This window comes from Lampetra fluviatilis, chromosome 33, assembly GCF_964198595.1.
Source record: "Lampetra fluviatilis chromosome 33, kcLamFluv1.1, whole genome shotgun sequence".
NCBI classification, from domain to species: domain Eukaryota; kingdom Metazoa; phylum Chordata; class Hyperoartia; order Petromyzontiformes; family Petromyzontidae; genus Lampetra; species Lampetra fluviatilis.
This window is the reverse complement of record NC_136307.1, coordinates 10,951,754-10,965,386: the sequence shown is the minus strand read 5'-3', so window position 1 is coordinate 10,965,386 and position 13,633 is coordinate 10,951,754. Positions and strand designations below refer to the sequence as shown.

Genomic DNA, 13,633 nt, shown 5'->3' with positions numbered 1-13,633 from the left:
GTCTCAATCAGTACAACCCATGGCACCTGGGTCTGTCCAGTGACCTGCCAGCGAGCCTTCGACAACTTCACGTGTGCTCGGAGTGCACCTAGCCTGCCACAGGCGCCGTGGAGACGTCACCGCCACTTGGTGGGGAATGGCGGCTTTTGTAGTTGTTGTCTTGTCCAGTAATGATTATTATCGAGACCCATAGAGTTGCACAGAGACTCGTATACACACATAGAGATCCCATCGGTGAATGGCTTTACAAGACAATTCGAATCCGTGGTCCACGGTCTGTCGACTGCTGACGGCAGCCACTCCCTGGGCCCGTTCGGAATTGTTACATCGGTGGCCGCACCCGTCGTGGTGCGGCTCGGCACAGAGCAGTCGCGAATTGAAACCGGCAGGAATCGTCTGTCGATGGGGGAGGGGGTGGGGGGTTGGTGATTAAGTGCTCATTAGGGGGCGGAGGGGCGGTGTCACTCTCTCCGGTTTGCTCCCGGGACCGAAGGATCTCGCTGACCCGGGGCTGACTCAACCTCTCGCTGACCCCCCCGGGGTAACGGAATTAGCAGAGACCCAGCGGAGGCCTGGCGGGCGGTGCCCCGGGGATCAGCGCCGGCTTTGGGCAAAGCGCGACGCGGACTTCTGCCGCGCCGCGTTTCACCCTCCCTCTCTCGGCGGAGTCACGGGCCGGTCACCACGCGCTCGGCATGGCACCAGCAGCGGCGGCAGCGTCGTCCTCCTGCTCATGGTCGGCGTCGTTACGAACAGCGCTCATCAATCCCTTTGCGGGACGAAAGCTTCCCCCAAAGCCGTCGCCACCTCTCGCGGTCTCGCAAATGGAACAGTCAGCCCGGCGCTTTGCACGCGCAGCTGATTGAATCGCTCCGTCTCCGCGGAGGATGTGCCGTGGGGTGGTGCGTTCCCTCCTTTGGCCGCCGCTCCGTCATTAGTCTCGACATCCCGGCCATCATCCCTTCTCACGACGTGCCCGGCGCCCCAACTCCCAGTTAACATTTTTTTTTATTGCCGACAGTCAATAAGATGCCTCTAAACTCGCGTGCGTTCCCAAAGATCTGTGCATTTCCTAAAATCCGTGCGTTCCCTAAAATCCGTGTGTTCCCTAAAATCCGTGCGTTCCCTAAAATCCGTGCGTTCCCTAAAATCCGTGCGTTCCCTAAAATCCGTGCGTTCCCTAAAATCCGTGCGTTCCTTAAAATCCGTGCGTTCCCTAAAACCCGTGCGTTCCCTAAGATCCGTGCGTTCCCCGTTCCCGCTTGTCGGCGTAATTGCGCGCGTGCATCGCTCCGCGGCCCTTGGCGAGGTGACCGAGTCGTGCCGAGCTCTCCCTCGCGGGCCTCTTGTGTTGACGAGCCTGTAGGCTTGGCTTTGTGTGCTCCAACGCGTACGAATGAACACACGTGCGTCCATATCATTATTCCTTTTTTTGTCATTATCACCACCACCGCTCTTGCTTTCCCAAGAAAGCTTCGCCGAGTCTCATGACGCTTTTTTCTCACTCAGGAGGGTCCTGTCAAGGTTTTCGCAAGTACTGAAGCGACGATTGCTTCCGTAGTGTCATCACAGAGGCAAAATCTGCGGTGTGATTTTCCCCCATCTTCCACGTGCTCAACAATAACTGCACACATTTCATTTTAAAACCTTTGACAAAACTCCTGGTACCGCGGACACGTTAATTATTACGTGCAAGGATGCGCCTGTGATGCAGTAATGATGAGAGCCGAAGACGCAGCTCAAAGAGAATTGTGCGCGCCGTGCCGAGGGAGAGACGAGAGTGAGAAGAGAGAGAGAGAACACCTTGCGTTGTGGTGATCCTGCTCCCTCGGCTCTTCCTGTTCTGTGTACAAACAAACAAACAACACTCCTTCACAAGATCCACGCGCGCTCCGCGGAGGTAACGCACTCTTGAACACAAACCACAATAATACATCCTGGACGACGTTGCAGGCAATGAACCTTCTGCGTATCACGGAGCGCTGTTTGGTCCGCGTATATTTCAGGTGCGTCGCTCTCACACCCGGGGAGGTTATTTGACCATACTTCACCACGAGGTGAATGTCTCAATAAGTATTTCCAGTGGCTTCACAACCACCCCGGACACTGCCCCCCCACCTCTGGCAGCAGCAGGGGTGTGGTTGGGGAGGGTGGGGCAGGCTGGGAATGATTTTCTTGAGTTCAGCCCCGGGCAGCTCCGGGTGAAGTCGACGAGCATTGACGCGTGAGCACGGCGCAGCGCAGCGATGCATGCCGCTACGTTGCCGTTGGCTGCCGATACCAACCTGCGCTTATTTCGGCTGCGTTTTATGATTTTCGTCGAACTGGGATCCCCAGTTAACGTGAGCGGAGGGCCCTTTTTGCCTATGATAATAATAGCTCACTGGCATTGGTTCAATCAATCAAGTCTTGACTGCTGGTGAGACACCGTGTGAGTTGACACCGGGCCAGAGCCGTGTTGCTCGTCTTGAATCAATGCTAGCTGAGATGATGGCCTCCCAGAAGGAAAGGCCGTGCAGCTGATGGGCCCATATAAGTGTTAACATTTTCTCGGAGTTGTCCTCTCTCTCTGAGCCTTCCTTTCTCTTTCTCTCTCTGAGTCGGCCTATCTCTCTGAGTCGTCCTCTCTCTCTGAGTCGTCCTCTCTCTCTCTGAGTCGTCCTCTCTCTCTGAGTTGTCCTCTCTCTCTGAGTCTTCCTTTCTCTTTCTCTCTCTGAGTCGTCCTCTCTCTCTGAGTTGTCCTCTCTCTCTGAGTCTTCCTTTCTCTTTCTCTTTCTGAGTCGTCCTCTCTCTCTGAGTTGTCCTCTCTCTCTGAGTCTTCCTTTCTCTTTCTCTCTCTGAGTCGTCCTCTCTCTTTGAGTCGTCCTCTCTCTCTGAGTTGTCCTCTCTCTCTGAGTCTTCCTTTCTCTTTCTCTCTCTGAGTCGTCCTCTCTCTCTGAGTTGTCCTCTCTCTCTGAGTCTTCCTTTCTCTTTCTCTCTCTGAGTCGTCCTCTCTCTCTGAGTCGTCCTCTCTCTCTGAGTTGTCCTCTCTCTCTGAGTCTTCCTTTCTCTTTCTCTCTCTGAGTCGTCCTCTCTCTCTGAGTTGTCCTCTCTCTCTGAGTCTTCCTTTCTCTTTCTCTCTGAGTCTTCCTTTCTCTTTCTCTCTCTGAGTCGTCCTCTCTCTGAGTTGTCCTCTCTCTCTGAGTCTTCCTTTCTCTTTCTCTCTCTGAGTCGTCCTCTCTCTCTGAGTTGTCCTCTCTCTCTGAGTCTTCCTTTCTCTTTCTCTCTCTGAGTCGTCCTCTCTCTTTGAGTCGTCCTCTCTCTCTGAGTTGTCCTCTCTCTCTGAGTCTTCCTTTCTCTTTCTCTCTCTGAGTCGTCCTCTCTCTCTGAGTTGTCCTCTCTCTCTGAGTCTTCCTTTCTCTTTCTCTCTCTGAGTCGTCCTCTCTCTTTGAGTCGTCCTCTCTCTCTGAGTTGTCCTCTCTCTCTGAGTCTTCCTTTCTCTTTCTCTCTCTGAGTCGTCCTCTCTCTCTGAGTTGTCCTCTCTCTCTGAGTCTTCCTTTCTCTTTCTCTCTCTGAGTCGTCCTCTCTCTTTGAGTCGTCCTCTCTCTCTGAGTTGTCCTCTCTCTCTGAGTCTTCCTTTCTCTTTCTCTCTCTGAGACGTCCTCTCTCTCTGAGTCGTCCTCTCTCTCTGAGTCGTCCTCTCTCTCTGAGACGTCCTCTCTCTCTGTGAGTCGTCCTCTCTCTCTGAGTCGTCCTCTTTCTCTCTAGAGTCGCCCTCTCTCTCTCTCTGAGTCGTCCTCTCTCTCTCTGTGAGTCGTCCTCTCTCTCTCGAGTCGTCCTCTCTTTCTGAGTCATTCTCGGAGAGCGAGAGAGAGGATGACTTACAGAGAGAGAGAATATGACTCAAAGAGGACGACTCAAAGAGAGAGAGAGGACGACTTACAGAGAGAAGACGACTCAGAGAGAGAGAGAGGGCAAGTCACAGAGAGAGGACAACTCAGAGGCGCTATGAGGAAGAACCACAGACGAGCGGGAAGGCAGCAGCTGCCACGCGCTTAGGAGCTGGCATCGAATTCCTCCCCACTCCGAGCTCTGCAGTCCTCTACATTTGTTGGTGTTATCGAGCACTTAACGAGTGTTGACATGCGGGTAGGAAACCGGAGCATCCGTTGAAAACCCCCACGCTTGCGAGGGGAAAACGCGCCATCCCTTAGGGGCCGTCCATAAATGACGTCACGCGATTTTGGACGATTTTTGACCCCCCCCCCTCGTCACACGGCGTCACAAAAAGTCAGACCCCCCCTCAAATATTACGTCACAAAGCTCTGCCTCCCCCCCCCAAAACCATATTTCCATTTTTAAAATAAAACATGTTTCAAATCGCTTTAAACTATTGTCATTGTAGTGCGTATTTAATGTGGCGCTGCACTCTGATGTTGTAGGAGAAAACACGTATTCAAAAGGCGTTGGAAAGCTTAAATTTAGCATAAGATTCACTTAAAATATTCAACGTCTAACTAAAACTGCAGATGTTCAGAATATTATATTGAAGTTATCTTATAATTATAAAATATTAAAAGTAATTATAACTGTAAAAAAATACTTGAAACGTTGTAGTAGAACGAAGCAAAATGGAGAGTACAATTATAACAATCACATATTCATTCAACAGAATGAAAAGCTCTGGTAGAATCATTAGAATCAAAATGTTTAATAACAATCATTAAAAAAGGTTTAAAAATGTATGTTTCTCCATTCTCCCGTGAAGAAGCAAAATGCTCCTTCATGGAATAAATAAAAGGTGACCTTAGTAAATTTAAATAATAAAATAGTTTATAATGAAAATTAATAAAAATTAGTGTTGTCATAACAATTCTATATTTATTTAAAGTTGCGCATTTTGATGTGACGTCACATTTCTCAATGTCTGACACCCCCCCCCCAGGTGCATGACGTCATTTATGGACGGCCCCTTACAGAAAGGAGAGATGATATGTGTCCGCATTTTACTGGTAGGAACGTCCTGGTTACACCAGCCCACAATGAATTATTGTGTCGGTCCGTCCGTCGTGCATCCAAAAATGCGAAGGGTGGGGCTGGGTGGAGAGGGGAAGGTGGGGAGAAGTTGGGTGGGGGGGGTGGAGGGGGCCTGGGTGGCGAGGGTGGGGCTGGGTGGGGGGTGGTAGGGGTGGGACTGGGTGGGGAGGGGCTGGTCACCCCGTGGTGCTCTTAAACGTTTAACCTACTCACGCCGGCTTGTGCCCGCCCTCACAGTCGGCCATATTTGCGGAATACACCACGCCGCCGTTGACCCTGGCCATTGACCGAGCAACCCAACGTTCCTACCAGCTCCTTCCGCAGGAATGTGTTACCGGAGCACCTACTCCCGGCGAGCCAGGGCTATGGCTCCCCCTGGGTTCTGGATTCCAGGCCACGTGCTCAGCCACCGCCTCCTACTGCAAACGATCGCCCGTCGGCCTTCAGCGTGAACTCGAATTTCATTTCAGTGACGAGATAATAACGATAAAGCTTCCCTCTGAACGCACGCCGCGCGTAGAACGGCGACAAACGACTCACCGATACTCATCAACGCTCAGCAATTAAGCACGAATGTGTATCCGACTGCTAAAGTCGGCCGTGGCAATTGATTCTCCCTAACTTCACCGGCGAGCGAGCGGAAACAATGACGCTTGGCGCGCCGTTAAACGCTGGCACCCGTGACAATTCAATTTAGATCTGGTGGTTGGGTGGTGGATGGTTCCACCACAGCAGCAACAACAACAACAACAAGAAGGAAAGGTAATTGACTCCTGGCCATTCCGTGGCCCGACTCAATAATTAATGATGAATCATGAATGTTTACATTAGGCGCAAATTTGCCAAATGCTTGTGCATCACATTTTGACCCGCAGTAAAATACTGCTCCTGACTTGGTCTCTGGAGCTCTCAACTGGTTAAAGTGGATACACTTAAACGTAGAGAACTTAGAAAATCTTAAACTTAACTAACCGCTCGATAAAGGCCTTCTCACGCCGTGTCGGTCGTGGGAGTTGTTCGACCCGCGGCTAACCGATCTTAACCGTGGCAGGGAGTCACACCAGAGTGCGCTAACCGATGCACCGCCGCTCCGCACGCACGCACCATGCGTGGCTCTCGCGGCCGTATCGCCGTTCGTCACCGATCCCCCAGCGCTGCCGCGGACTTCAATCGGCCTTCCCGCTGGCGCCACTTCCCCCATCGCCCCATCAAATCATCCTGGGAGGGAAAAGCCACCACGGCTTCGGCTCGCGTTATCTCGTTAGCGCCCTTCTTTTTTTTCCGAGGCTCGCGTTGCCGCTCGCTCTCTCTCTCTCTCCGTTTCGACCGTGCGTTGTTCCCGGCGAAGGGCAGAGGCCACGCGCGCCTGCTAAGGATCCACCGCTGGCAATCATCTCCACGCCCGCTCGATTCTTTTATTATTATTATTGGCTCTGCCTTTCCCACCCAATGCTATTCCAGTCGCAGTAACAATTTGCGCACTTGCTAATTGGCGCCGTCGTTCCCATAGCGGCGGTTAGGCGATCATCGCGGCGGAAGGCGGCCGCCGGCTTTCGCCGACTCAGCCTGCGGCGGCTTCACAGCGGAGGGCGCTTTCACCGCGCGAGATCCCAACTGAGCGGTCGCTTGCCGTGTCATTCATTTTGGTAAATTCGGACCACGACGCCGGCACACGCTCCCCCTTCCTCCTCGTTTTTCGAGCGACTTTCAGCGGAGCCTTCGTATCGTTACGATTGACGCCGCCACTGCAGTGTTAACCGGGGCGGCCCGGCGGACTCGAACCACAAACCGCTGGGCTCGCGTCGCCGTCCTGCGGCGCCGTCGGCAATTGACCGCCGCGGGTGGGAGGGGCTGGGTGGGTGGGGGCCACGGGCCCCCCCCCCCTCGCGGTGTCGGCAGGCACCGACCTCGTGGCTCATCCTCACAGCTCGGCCGCTTTAAATGGCACCACGGTGGCTAGGAGATGTGAACTACCTCGCCTGGTATGCGTGCGGTCGTGGGTTCGATCCCGACCCTGACGCATGCTGTAAATTTGTCTCTCTCCCCGTGGTCGCGTGGATTTTTCTCCTGGTCCTCCGGATTTTCCCCCACCACATTTAGAAACGTCCCTTTAGAGTATTTGCCTGCTATAAATTTCCACGTGATGATAAGCCACTTTGTTGAGATATCATTTGTGGCCAGATCGCTTCTGAAAACGAGCTGCAGAGCTCAGAGTGGGGGACCTTACCTCATACAACACAATGAAAAAATATAGAATTGACAGAAATAAAACCCCGCGGACAGGCGGGCGGAGAGACGCACTTGGGGCACGCGAAACGATCTCAGAGAGCCGGGCTAATTGGGTTGTTGAAGTTACCGACGGATCTGGCAATCCCCCCACCCCCTCTGGAAACTCGATAAATCGGATAACGGCGAAAATAGTTGGGGGAAGCAAGTCCCGCCTCGGTTCTACGCTTCGTGCGCCGCTGGACGGGAGGTATTGGGCGGGGCTTGGTGATGCCGTCGGCTTTGTCGTTGAGCCGCGTTACGCTGGGCATGGCTTGCGGGGGGGGGGGGGTCCTGCCTTCGGTAGACGTGGTGTCGGGGTGGCTGACGTTGTTAAGAAGCCCGAATAATCGAGGCGCTGTCTGTCACAGGAGTTGGAGGCATCCCGAAGCTCTCGGCCCAGCAGTCGAGGAGGCTTCGATTAAAAGTGAGTTGGTGATCTTCCCCATTGGCAGCTCTGAGCGAAGGGGGCAACCCTCTCTCCCGTGCCGCCCCCTGCACAGCGACCGGGCCCCGCGTGGAGCCGCCCCGCCGAGCGAACCGCGCACAAGCAAAAAGGCGCAACGCGGTTGCCCTCCCGGCGCAACCGGGAACCAACCGGGTGCCGGTGGGTGGCACGGGACGGGTGTCGTCGCGTGCGCACGCGCTCAAGAGCGCACGCGAATGCCCGCGACGTGATCTCCGCCGCCGAGGTGGCAATCGCGAGAGACGGGGCCGAGGGCACGGAGGGAAACTTTCCCCCGCGCGATAAATTCGATTTCTGTTTTTGATACGAAAAAAACCCAGAACAACAAGAGGAAACTTTTCACGCCGGATCATCCGAAACCCATTTAGATAAATCGGCCGTGAAGCTCCGTGTCGGCACGTGGGCACCGTTCTAAAAAAGCCCCAAAAAAAGTCCCATGTTTGTTGTGTCATATGTTTTACAGGCGCAGAGATAACAGAAATTCACTTTGTTAAATCACTTATACCAGCGCCTACATTCCCGGAGGGCTCCCTTTATCTCCGTGACGGAGATAAACATGCCAAGGCCAATCTGCGAGCAATGCGCGCTCACCTCTAGCACGGAGTGAGAAGGCCCCCTTCTCCCCCCCCCCCATCACTCCCATCCCACCGCTAGCTCCCCTTCTTGGGTCGTGGAATGAGGGGGACCTCCGTCTCCTGCAGGGGTCCTGGCTGCTGGAGCAAGGTGGGGTGGGGGGGGTCCAGATCCATGGAATGAAGGGGTCCCGTTTCAGGGGATCAAAGTAACTGGAGCCATGCGTTGAGATTATTTCCATTATTTTGCTGCTATAAATTCCCACGTGATAAGCCACTGTGTTGAACTATCATTTGTGGTAACCAGGTCGCTTCTAAAAAAATACGTTGATACCACAGTAACCTTTACCTGGTAACATAACACGTTATTTTATTCGTAGCTTTTTGTAAAGTGATTTGTTTACCTTTAACATTACTTCGCACTCCTGTCGTGTTTTTGTATTGTTGTTGTGACGCTCTTTCCCCTTGCCCCTCCACTGGGCATCTGTAAAAAGAAGAGCTTTACAGCTCATCGGATTCCTCCTGCAGTATAAATAAATATTCTGATTCTGAACTGCGGGGATCACGCCACGCGATACTTTGTTCCGGTGTTGTGAGATCCTGGCTCTCGCAGTGCAATGGCAGACGACAAACAAATATAAATCCATCCCACCTTTTGTGTGTTTTTTAAATACAGCCGCTGAGCACAGGGCCAGCAACAGAGAGCTATATATCAAGGCTGTTAACAGAGCAGAGTTAAGCTCAGAGTCTAGAATCGAGCAAGTTTACTGTTCTCAGGGCTTGGGAGAAAGGAACTTTCGACGACGATGATGATGAAGGGGAGGGGATTCCAGTGCGAGTGAAAAAGCAGAAATGCAAAGTATTGTGAGCTGCGGTGCAGTGAATGAGTCAGTGGGTGAGTGAGTCAGTGGGTGAGTGAGTGAGTGAGGAGTGTTGTTGTGACCTGCACAGTGTGGTAGTTGAACTGCACAGTGTGGTAGTTGAACGGATGAGATGACAAATACATAAAGTATGTTGTTGTTCGCGAGACCTCGATAGTGAGGCTGTCGTGGACTGCGAGATGGGGCCTGTATATCTTAGATCCGTGCAGCGTCTGCTGCCATGAATTCATTGGGAAATAAACAATCTGGGTATTTAAAAAAACCAGGCACACACACACGAAGTGGGGGATTTCGCGAAGATGACATCAGCTGGCCGGGCCTCTCGGCTGGCAAGGATCAGCAACGCCGCGGCCGCCACGGTGGAGAATCCGCGCCCCCAGATGAACATGTCATTTTTCACGGTGAATTATTAATGGTGGAGATGCACGACACAGGTTCCGTACATTAGCAGGGTTTAAAAAGGAATTGATTACCACTCACCTTGAATGTGTGCCGCCGTGGACGGACAAATGCATAATTTATCGGCGTCTTGAAGTTAAGCGCGGAGGAGCGAACGATTTAAAAAATCGAGGGCAGGGGGGGGGGGCCCGCGTGGAATGGCATCGCCACGGTCGCCAAGGCAGCCAGAGCGCCGAGTCTCGCTTGGAGACTTGTCACTGGAAGGGATAAAATAGCAGTGTACATGAATGTTGTTCGTGAATATTGTTGTTGCCGTTGAGCGCGGTAATTATCGCGAACATAGCTACAGTAAATTGCGGTTTAATATAATATGTCCCTTCTGTATGGGATCGAGTGTTGCCCCGATAACTCCTTCATATTTACAGCACCGCAGAGCTTGGTCAGGGATTTTTGTTGTTTTCGTGCGACAGAAATGTTCGCTGTGCCAAAACGATGCCGCCACGGCGGTGGTGGTAGCACGATAGTTTGGCGCTGTGGTGATGGTGGTGGCACGATGGTTTGGCGCTGTGGTGGTGTGATGGTTTGGCGCTGTGGTGGTGGTGGCACGATGGTTTGGCAAGGTGGTGGTGGCATGAGGGATTGGTGCAGTGGTGGTGGTGGCACGATGGTTTGGCGCTGTGGTGGTGGTGGTGACACGATGGTTTGGCGCTGTGGTGATGGTGGTGGTGACACGATGGTTTGGCGCTGTGGTGGTGGTGGCACGATGGTTTGGCAAGGTGGTGGTGGCATGAGGGATTGGTGCAGTGGTGGTGGTGGCACGATGGTTTGGCGCTGTGGTGGTGGTGGTGACACGATGGTTTGGCGCTGTGGTGATGGTGGTGGTGACACGATGGTTTGGCGTTGTGGTGGTGGTGGCACGATGGTTTGGCGCTGTGGTGGTGGTGGCACGATGGTTTGGTGTTGTGGTGGTGGTGGCACGATGGTTTGGTATTGTGGTGGTGGTGGCACGATGGTTTGGCGCTGTGGTGGTGGTGGCACGATGATTTGGTGCGCTGGACTTGCAAACGCAGAGGTCGCCGGGTGGATTCGATCTCCCGGCGAGTTTCTCAAATCCCTTCGCTACCCCCGCCGTGCCTCCGTCCAGCTGGCAGTGTCGATGGGTAGAAGTCTACGGTGGGCGCGTCGCGTGTGGTGGGGTAAAGTGTGGGTACCTCCACCTCTTCCAAGACGGCCGGTGGGCGTGCGTCGGCCAAATAACCCTCGAATTGGAGGCCCCTTCCACCAGCAGTGGTGCGAGCGGCAACTGCAGGGGCTGCACCTTTACCCATTCTCTCGGTGCTAACGATGCTGAAGTAGTGGCAATTTCAGAAGACGTGCGGAATGGGCTGGAATTCATATAATCACTCCGGTGAGAAGCCCAATGGGAGAGGAGCACGCTCGACGAGAGAGCATTCTCGCTCTGCGCAGCAGCAGCATCATTGGCAGACACTTCTGCTGCTAATGCTGCTGATGCTGTTGATGCTGCTGCTGATAATGATGATGCTGCTAATGATGATGCTGATGCTGCTACTGCTGATGCTGCTGCTGATAATGATGATGCTGCTAATGATGATGCTGATGGTGGTGAGGATTATGCTGCTGCTGCTTCTAATGATACTGCTGCTGATGATGCTGATGGTGAGGATTATGCTGCTGCTGCTGATGATGCTGCTGTTAATGATGATGGTGAGGATTATGCTGCTGTTGATGATGCTGCTGACGATGCTGCTTTTGATGAACATGCTGCTGAAGCTGCTACTGCTGATGTTGATGATGCTGCTGCTGCTGATGATGACGATGATGCTGCTGCTGATGCAAGGGCCCTCGCCACGGCCCCAGGCTTGGGCCAAGCTTCCCGTGTCGCCGAGCCGAGCGACAGTTTCCAGCCCTGCCTCTCCGGCGGGCCGCGTGACCTCCCACGCACGCGGCCCGCCGTGCGGCACGCGCGCCACCGACCCCGCGACCCTCGGGCCCTTCCCAGTCAACGTGGCACCGTTGGGCCAACGTTCGGCTCGCGCCGGCAAATCCCGACGATGATCCCAATGGCCCCTAAACCTACAAACCAACCTTGGCCCAAAGTTGGCCCGACGGTCACAAACCGCATGCCAACGTCGGTTCCAACGGTGGCATGTGGTTGGTACCGTTGGGCCAACGCTGGCACGCTTACTGGGTTATCGTGTCCCAAGTCTAATGGGGGTGGGGGGGGGGATGAGCCGACCAGGCCATCAAGACAGCCAAACAACTTGTGGGGGGGGGGGGGGGGGGGGAGATCTCAACGGCCGAGAGACGGGGACCAGAGCGCGCACGATCCCGCAGAAACGACAGCGGCGATCAGGGAGTGAGGGATTGGCAATTAATTAATTAACGAGCACCGCATCCTTCTCCCCCCCCTGCTTCCAGGATCAAGCGGCGGAGAGGGGGGCCGAGCGGGGCCCGCCCCCCCCACTCCCCCATCAGCGGAAACGATTCAGAACGATTCGCTTTCAAGCGGGGCGAGCGAGGGGTTAGGGTGGGTGTTGGGTTGCCACGGCAACCGTCATCAGACGAACCATGGATCCGCGGCGCCTCAAGAGGAACGCCGGGACTGCAAATTGGATTTCTAACGGCGGAGTCTTTCCTCGCACGCGTTCCGCGATGAATTTTCGACTTCTTCTCTCCGTGGAAGAGTCGTGGATCTCCCTCCCTCCCTCCTTTTTTTACGATCAGAGGAAACAAGAAGATGCTCGGTGTAGTCGGCACTTTGCTTCGTTCATCATTTCGCTTCCTACCTCCCACCCTCCTTCCTTCCCCGCGGAGAAATTCTGCGAAGGTCAATTGGCGAAAACAAAATAGGCATCATTATCCCGTTCCGTCAAGGCAGGCGTTCTGGACCAAAAAATATATAAATGTGTATGCGTGTGTGTATAAAACCGCGCGCGCGCGTGTGTGTGTGTCTGCAGAAATAGACCCCATCTCACACTCGCTCTCGTGCACTCACTCGCATTGCTGTAATTTTCCCGGACGCGCGCATGCGCACGCACGCACACACACGCACATTGTCACTCACACACGGACGCATTCAACCACAACTACATTGACACGTATTGTCACACACACACGCGTGCACGCACGCGCACACACGCATTGTCGCTCATTCACACACAGTCAACCACACACACACAGTCAACCACACAAACACACAACAACAACAACCGCCATTCGCCACTAAGTGGCGGTGACGTCACCACGACGCTTGTGCCAGGCCATGTGCACCTTGAGGCTACGTGAAGTGCCGAACGCCCGCTGGCAGGAGGTCACGGGGCAGACCCAGGTGCCACGGGTCGACTGACTGAGTCAACCACACACACAGTCAACCACACACACACACAGTCAACCACACACATACACACACAGTCAACCACACACGCACGCATTGACACACACAGTCAAACACATACATACACACACATTGACACTCACTCACACACAGTCAACCACACACACACGCATTGACACTCACTCACACACAGTCAACCACACACACACACACACGAATTCTCACTCAAGGACAAAGTTGCCCCGTGTAGTCTAAAACAGACTGTTGACGCAAGTGCCGTTAGCGAGCAGCACATGTGTGGCCAGCACCATGCCCGGCCGCCTTTGTCTTCCAAGTAGCGATTTATACACACCGTACCAGGAACTCAACTGAGGCTGAGTCGACCTAGGGGAGGCCCAAGATCGGTTCAGATATTGGTCACCGATGTTGGCCGTGAGTGGGAATTAGAACTCGGGTCGCCGGGTTCGTAGCAGCAAACCCACTGAGTCACTCAGACACACACGCGCGCATTCTCACTCACAAACAAACGCATTGAACCACGCAGACGCACACACGCACACACATTGACCGTGTCCGTCCAGTGTTCGCCGAGCTGCATTGGCTTCCGGATGCTGAATACATTATAAGGTCTCACTAATTACACACAAAGTGCTTGCTACAATGAACCACAGTACCTTGC

The 13,633-nt window shown here is 53.9% G+C and overlaps 1 long non-coding RNA gene across 1 annotated transcript; it reads left to right on the top strand.

The window, feature by feature from the left end:
• Positions 1–1,799: 1,799 nt before the first annotated feature.
• Positions 1,800–12,050, top strand: LOC144944144 (uncharacterized). The gene is made up of 3 exons (XR_013639565.1): positions 1,800–1,900; positions 7,653–7,708; positions 12,039–12,050. It is a non-coding gene; the product is annotated as an uncharacterized LOC144944144 (long non-coding RNA).
• Positions 12,051–13,633: the final 1,583 nt, after the last annotated feature.